Source organism: Heterocephalus glaber, unplaced genomic scaffold, assembly GCF_053883595.1.
Source record: "Heterocephalus glaber isolate CG9 unplaced genomic scaffold, H.glaber_assembly_v1.0 deba00001600, whole genome shotgun sequence".
NCBI lineage: Eukaryota > Metazoa > Chordata > Mammalia > Rodentia > Bathyergidae > Heterocephalus > Heterocephalus glaber.
Window position 1 is genome coordinate 36059906 of NW_028258372.1, and position 8226 is coordinate 36068131.

Here is an 8226-nt window from a genome sequence, read left to right on the forward strand (position 1 = left end):
GTTTTCTCCAGAGAGTACACACTCATTACCATAAAACTTCGGGGGCCTTGAACTCCTTGTCATTCATGTTCGTGGGGGAAAAAGATACCACATTTAAGCAGTCAACTAACATTGAGTTAATTTTTAATATACAAGCAAAATTATCAGAGAAATCCCACTTCTTTGTTAATTGCAAAATAAATAGCTCTCTTGTCAAGAACTAATTCTAGGCTAATATCTAAGCAAAGTAGGTAAATGAGCTCTTTATGGAGACTTAGAGGTTTTTAATAACTTTGCTCTCCTCCAATAAATTAATGTGTTGCTCTTGGAAGTACTTAAGCTTTGCACTAGCAGACAACTTGAAGTTTTTTTTAGTACACTGTATTTCCTAAAGAAGAGAGAAAAATAAATATCCCTTCTAAAGGCAAGCAAGTCAACAGGAGATATTCTTTGTGCTTTTTGACCTGGTCTTGTCCTCAAGAAATATCCCACAGTGAAAAAAGAGAAAAGTCCTTTTACATGCTTCATGAACTGCAAAATGATATTTTGGTTATTTTATTTCATTCCTACTTTAGAAAGAAAAAACCTTTTTAAAATATCAGCATACCAACCACCACGATACACTATTTGTTCTTGGACTGTTAGTTTCAAACAAATACTGTATATAAAATTAACAAAGAAAAATTTAAATGACCTCTAGATATACTACTATTAAGTTGAAAGCTAAAGGCAAAGACATTGCTGCCTGGTAAGTCAACTGTACCTGTTCATTTCATCCTTTCTAAATCCAGAGGAAATGATAGACAAAAATCTTCAAAATAGAGCAGATGAGCGCTCCCAAAGCACAACAGGATGAAGCTTCTGGGCCGCCATACCATGCCTGCCTGCACAGAGGAGGTGAGCTGTGCGGGCACCAGCAGCACCCCTTCCCCCTACTGAAATGAGAAGACATGTAAACAAGTTTCAAAACCAGACTTCCAGATTACCTAAAACAACCCCAAAGGGAAACGAGATGGAACACTGTGATACTCAATCACCTGGACTCCCTGAACTGACAACAAAAGAGGATCTGGAAAAAATGTAATCAGAAATAATTTCTCAAATAACAGCAGAGATTATGTCCATAGTGCAAGACATGATTAATAAATCTAGAGAGGACACAGATTAAAAAAATAGAGGAGCTGAGGAACATGATGGAATCCCAACATAGGAAACAAATGGAATCCATAAAACAGATACAAACAGATTTCCAGGAGATTAAAAACTCCATTGAAAGTCTACACAGCAGAATGAACCAATGTGAGGACAGAATTTCAGATATAGAAGATAAGATTGCAATTAGTGACCAGGAAAAGAAAAATTTCTTTGAAATAGTAATGGACCGCGAGAAATCAATCCCGCAGCTGCTAGATGATGCAAAGAAGAATTACAAAAGACTGATCAGAGTCAATGAAGAAATAGGAGAGAGTGCAGATGACATAAAAAACTGTTCAGAGAAGTGATGGCAGAAAACTTTCCAAGAAGGGGAAAAGAACTTGACATACAGATAAGTGAGACATATAGGACTCCAACTAGCCTTGATCAAAAAAGATCTACACATAGGCATACAATAGTTAAGATTCCAGAAACTCAACAGAAGAACAAAATTCTACAAGCAGTGAGAGAAAAGAAACAAATCACATACAAAGAAAAGCCCATCAGAATCACAGCAGACTTCTCAATGCAAATCCTCAAGGCAAGAGGAACTTGGAGTGATGTATTTCAAGCCCTAAAGGAAAACACCCTCCTACCCAGATTGATGTACCCTCCAAAACTATCTTTAAAAATTGATGGAGAAATAAGATACTTTCATGACAAAGGGCAACTGAGGAACTTCGTGAATACCAAACCAGCACTCCAAAAAATTTTAGACAATATCCTGGGAAAAGACAATGAGGATCACAACCCCAGGAAGCAAAGCAGAATGAATCCATTGGGCATGACGAATTAAACACAAAGGGGGAGAATCCAACAAAAAGTCATAACAAGGCTTTTAAAACTTTTAACTTCATCCCCCTAATGAGTGTATAATTCAATCTTGTCATTGTACTGATTAGTATTTTTCTGATTCTATAGTTGCACATCTTTCTTTGTGCTGTACTGGCTATTTATCATCTTCTTGTGTCTACTTTTTAATTGGGTTGTCTATGAATGAGCTGCAAGAGTTCTTTATATATTCTGGTCATAGGTTATGTGCATTGTAAATATGGTCTGTTTAAGGACGACTTTTCATTTTAACTGTGTCATTTAAAGTTCGAAATTTTGATGGAATCTCATTTATCAATTTTTTTCTTTTATACATAATGCTTTTTGTATCCTAGGAAGTTCTTGTCTACCCTAAATTCATAAAAACTTTTCCTTATAATTTCTTCTTGAAGTTTTATACTTTTAGGCTTTCATATTTAGGTTCATAGATCCTTTCAAGTTATTTTTATATATGGAAATAAAGGGTTGAGGTTAATTTTTTATATACAGATACCAGGTGTTCTAGTGCCATTTGCTGAAAACACTATCTTTTCCTCTGCTCTTGAATTGAGTTTATATTCTATAAAATGTTAATGTTAAATAATCTTTCAAAAATCAGTGGACCATATATATGTGGTTCTATTTCTAGATTCTCTGTTTTATTCCAATGATCTATATGTCTTTCCTTACACCAACACTGCCTTGATTACTGTAGCTCTAGAGGAAGTCTTGAAATCAGGTACTAAACATCTTCCAACACTATTTTTTTTTCTGTTTCTTTTTTACTTTTCTAGGTCCTTTGTACTCCTACATAACTTTTAAATTTCAATATCCAATTCTTCATTTATAGCAAATATACATAGACTTGAATTGTGATTGTGTTTTCTAATCCTGCTAAATTCAAATACAAGTTCTAGGGGCTCCTAGAGATTTCTTAGTATTTTCTCTGTAGATGATCATTTCATCTACATATAAAGATTTGCTTCTACCTTGCCAATCCTATCCTAATTGTGTTATTTTATTGCCACACTATTTTGGTTTAGGCCTATGTTTCAAAGTTTAATGGACAGATGAAGCATACGCATATCTGTCCTTGTTCCCCACCTTAGGGAGGAAGCATTGTATCTTCTCCATTTACATAAGGCATTTTTGCTGGAAGAATGGAGTACATGTCTTTGATCTGTTGAGAAGGTTCTGTTCTACTTCAAGTCTCCTGGTAGCTTTTACCATGAACAGCTGTAGAATTTAGTCCAATACTTTTTCTCCGACTACTGACAGGATCATATGGCTTTTTCCTTTCCTCTGTTAAAATGATGACTTTTGGGGGTGGATCTTCCAATGCTGAACCAACACTGCCATCTCTATAATAAAACCACTTTCTACTTACTGCCAGGTCTGACTTCTAAGAGTTTGCTTTGTTAAACAAATTTTTATTTTTGTTCATACATTTTTCTTCTATTATCTTTATCCAGTTTTAGGATTAGCACAATGTTGATTTCCAAAATGAGGGGAGAAGTGTTCCTTCTTTTTTCTGCTTTAAATATTTGATATAATTTATCAGTTAAAATGTAGATGAGCCTGTTTTTGTCATATAGGTAGGTTTTCAAGCTAGGAATATACTTTCTTTAATAGGTGCTATTCAAATTTTATATTTCCTCCAAAGCCAGTTTCATTAATTTGTCTTCCAAGATACTTCTTAGAAGTTGTCAAACTTATTTCAAAAAAGATTTTTATAATATGCTTTCTATATCATTTTAAATTCTGTAAAATATGTGATAATGTCTTCTAGATCTTGATATTTTAATTTTAAAAGTGTATAATTGATATTGTGTAATTGGAAGAAAAGGTCTAAAGGAGTGGGGGAAGTGGGAGGGGTAGGGGATAGGAAAGAAGGGAAAAGAAAAAATATGAGAAAAGGAAAAAAATGGAAACAAAGTCTTTGCAAATAGGGAAGGGTGGAGGGGGTGAAGGGAGGGCAGGGGAAGGGGGAAAAAATAAGAACCAAGATACTCATGTAAAAGTACAAGACCCCAATGATGAATGTAACTGTATTTTATACCTAAAATGCACCAATAAACTTAATGGAAAAACCTTTTCAAAAGACTATAAATGTTAACTACAAAATTTTAATAGCTAGTTTCAATCCCAATATTTTTCTTTCCCCTTCACTTTTCCAATGTTTCGCTCTTCTGAGACAAAAAGGATACTTTCTGTCATGCAATTGTGTAGTCTGGTTGGAATACGAAACTAAACAGTCTGTGACTATAACAACAAACAAACAAACAATATATCCTATAAATCTAATGGTCAAAGTGGAAATAATGTCACTTCAGGTGATACTGTCTAGCATGCACATCCTAGATGGGAATGAGACATTAATTCATCCTGTCCAGTCTCCCATATCCCACTCTTAAGCCCAAACATCTCAGATTTTAAGGCTCCCTTTCAATCTAATGAGGCTACTGTATCTGTGGAACAGAGAGAGAACAAGCAAGTGCCCATTTAAAATGAAAGTCATGAGCTGGGGATTTAGCTCAGTGGTTCTGCCTTCTGCCTCGCAAGCACAAGGTCCCAAGTTCGATCCCTGGTACCAAAAAAAAAAAGAAAATCATGGACTGTTATATTGATATTAGAAAGAATATGGGCAAATGAATTATGCCAGAGGCTACATTACAATTCTAAAAGCTACAGTCCACAATGAAGAATATATAACAGTCATATCTACACTCTACACATAGTGACAACTGTTACTTAAATCTGCAAGTGCCAGAAAAAGAAGAAATACAGTGAAATATTGAGTATAAAGGATTTAAAATATCTCTACATCAGTCCAGGGTAGATTTAGTGACAAGATAAATTTAGTAATTATATAGAAGATTTTAAAATTATAATAAGGTAATTTTATAGGTAATATTGTAATCCAGAGCTCTGACAGCATAAACATATGTTCTTTACATGTGAACATGAAACACATAAAAATTGGCTACAGAGCCAGGGATTTAGCTCAGTGGTGCCGTGCCTGCCTCACAAGCAAAAGGTTCTGAGTTCAATCCCCAGTACGAAAAAAAAAGAAATTGTCTATATAGGGCTAGGGATTTAGCTCACTGGTGGCACACTTGCTGGCAAGCACAAGGTCCTGAGTTTGATTCCTGTACCAAAAAAGGGCTACATTTAAAGCCATACAAAAGCCAATAAAAACAGAAATAGTTCAAAATATCAATATAAATAGTACAAACAATATGCTTTGACCATACTACTAGAAACTAGAAACTAATAATAAAATTTTAAGAGACTCTTCCATTTACAGCATTTTTAAATAGATATTAAACAACCTTTGTATTGAGAAATAGCATAAAATGAAATCTGGAATTTCTTAAGAATAATGACAATGAAACAATGATTCTATTGAATACTGCTAAAATAGTGCTCATAAAAAAGAATAAGTACTTAAATCAATATTAAATGAAATTAATTAATAAGTAAAAATAACCTCAGAAAGCCTAAAAAGACCAAGTGAACAAAATAAATCATAGGAGAGACTAAAGAACAAATTTTTTCAATCTAAGAGATTGGTAAGATAAAAAATATAAAAGGAAAATAAATCATAAGCCACCAGCACAACTAATTGTTTATTAAAAAAGCATATCAAATACATACACAAAATAAGAAATGACATGATCACAAGATAGGAAATTAAAAGGAAATTGCTTTGCACAATTCTATCCAAATAAATCTGAAGATATAGATTGAACTTGATTATTCAGATGACCTTAAAAGAGATAGGTCAATTACCACAAAAGAAATATATAATATTTTTAAATTACTGCCCTTACAAAAAAGCACCAGAACAAATGATTTCTTAGATTAATTCTATCAAGCTTTTAAAGAAAAAATAATCTTAATGTTTAAAAAGATAATTGGAACTTAAAAAAACAAGGTAATTACTGATATCTTGCATCAGGGAAGTTATTGATCCACAATCTTACAAGATGCACTTTATCTCCTCTTCACTCCTTCCCAAATATCAAGCTAGTTTCACTTACGAGTAAATTAAAAAACAAATATTGGTAAAATCTAAAGGTGAACTTTAAAAATTAATAAATCATGACCAAATAGGAATGCAAAAGAGGTTTGTATATTAATAACAGACCCATGGTGAATTACGAAAATCTCCATAGAAGATGAAAGGACACTTAACAAAAGTCAACATTATTGGGGAAAGTTGCTATGAAAATAAGAGAATTTAGCAAAGTAGGATATAAAGTTGATATTCAGAAATCATTAGCTTCAGAATAGATGAAGAACTTGGCAGAACCTATAATGGAAGAAATGAATCCCTATATGATACCTAATAAGTCTAGGAAAAATATAATAGAAAATGTGAAATACCTCCCTGAGAAAAATAAATACTGCTAAGTTTACAGTGTTATAAGGATAATGTTCCTATAATTGAAGTAAAAATTTAAAACAATCCAAATGAGAATACCACTTATTTTCTTTTCTGGATCTAAATAAGTGATAATAAAGTTCATATAAAAAGAAGTAAGCAAAGATAGCCTGAAAATATCCCCCCAAATTCAGTGTGCATGGAGGAATAGCCTTAAATATATGAAAGCATAATATAAAGTCACCATAATTAAAACAATTAAAATTAAGACAGTATTGTGTGACATAGATGCAAAAATTTATCGAAAAATAGAACAGCATAGAAAAATGAGCATAGACTAAATTGTCTTTGTGCACAATAAAGCAGGTTTGAGATAGGTGAGCGAAGGCTTTTTTTTTTTTTTTTTTTTTTTGTGGTACCAGGGATCGAACTTGGGTCCTTGCGCTTGCAAGGTAGGCAGTGGAAGCACTGAGCTAAATCCCTGGCCCTAAGGCTAACTTTTTAATAAATTATGTTGGATCAGCTGGAAAGCCATACAGCAAAAAATAAAATTGTATATTTTTACACAGCACAACAGGATAAATTACATGTGGACTAGAAGTATGTTTTAAAAGCTTATAACTACACAAATTCTAGGGGAAAAACATAAGAATATATGCCCTTCAGTCCAGTGTGAGGGGTGCGGAGCGAGGAGGAGATGCCGCCGCAGCTGCAGGCTCCTTCGTTGTTCCGACCACTCCTGGGCCTTGCTGCCGCCGGGAAGCTGCAGCCTGGCGACTCCGCGTGGTGAGGGCTCAGATTTCTATACTTCCAGAAAGAAAAAAAAAATCGACACCTTGCATCCTGGAAGTTCATTTAGGACTCTGAAATTAGGGACTTCTTTCAAATTTGGACATGGCTAATCGAGGAGCAACAAGACCTAATGGGCCAAATACTGGAAATAAAATATGCCAGTTCAAACTAGTACTTCTGGGAGAGTCTGCTCTTGGCAAATCAAGCCTAGTGCTTCGTTTTGTGAAAGTCCAGTTTCATGAATTTCAAGAGAGTACTACTGGGGCTGCTTTTCTAACCCAGACTGTGTGTCTTGATGACACAACAGTAAAGTTTGAAATATGGGATACAGCTGGTCAAGAACGATACCATAGCCTAGCACCAATGTGCTACAGAGGAGCACAAGCAGCCATAGTTGTATATGATATCACAAATGAGGAATCTTTTTCAAGAGCAAAAAACTGGGTTAAAGAACTTCAGAGGCAAGCAAGTCCTAACATTGTAATAGCTTTATCGGGAAATAAGGCTGATCTAGCAAATAAAAGAGCTGTAGATATCCAGGAAGCACAGTCCTATGCAGATGACAACAGTTTATTATTCATGGAAACATCAGCTAAAACATCAATGAATGTAAATGAAATATTCATGGCAATAGCTAAAAAATTGCCAAAGAATGAACCACAGAATCCAGGAGCAAATTCTGCTAGAGGAAGAGGAGTAGACCTCACTGAACCTACACAACCAACCAGAAATCAATGTTGTAGTAACTAAACCTCCAGTTTGAACTAGCTGGGATATTCTGCTTCCTAAATGTCAAATAACAGTGGAATTGGAGCATTTAACCAGCCCAGTATGACTCCCCAAAACAAGAGACTTATGATAGAGTCAAGTTTCTAATACAGAATTATTTTAAGTGTTTTGAACTTAATTTTTAATAACATGCATGTATCCCTCTGACTAAGGTTTCAGCAATAGAAAGGGAAAATGAGATCTGTGTGTACTTGTTTCACTGGCAAGTTGGAGGGAATCATTTCTCACTATTAGGGATAAAGACAAATGACTATCTGGACCCACAGTTAGCCATC

The 8226-nt window shown here is 34.4% G+C and overlaps 1 pseudogene; it reads left to right on the forward strand.

The window, feature by feature from the left end:
* Positions 1-7128: 7128 nt before the first annotated feature.
* On the forward strand, positions 7129-8018 carry LOC101706192 (ras-related protein Rab-5A pseudogene; annotated as a pseudogene).
* Positions 8019-8226: the final 208 nt, after the last annotated feature.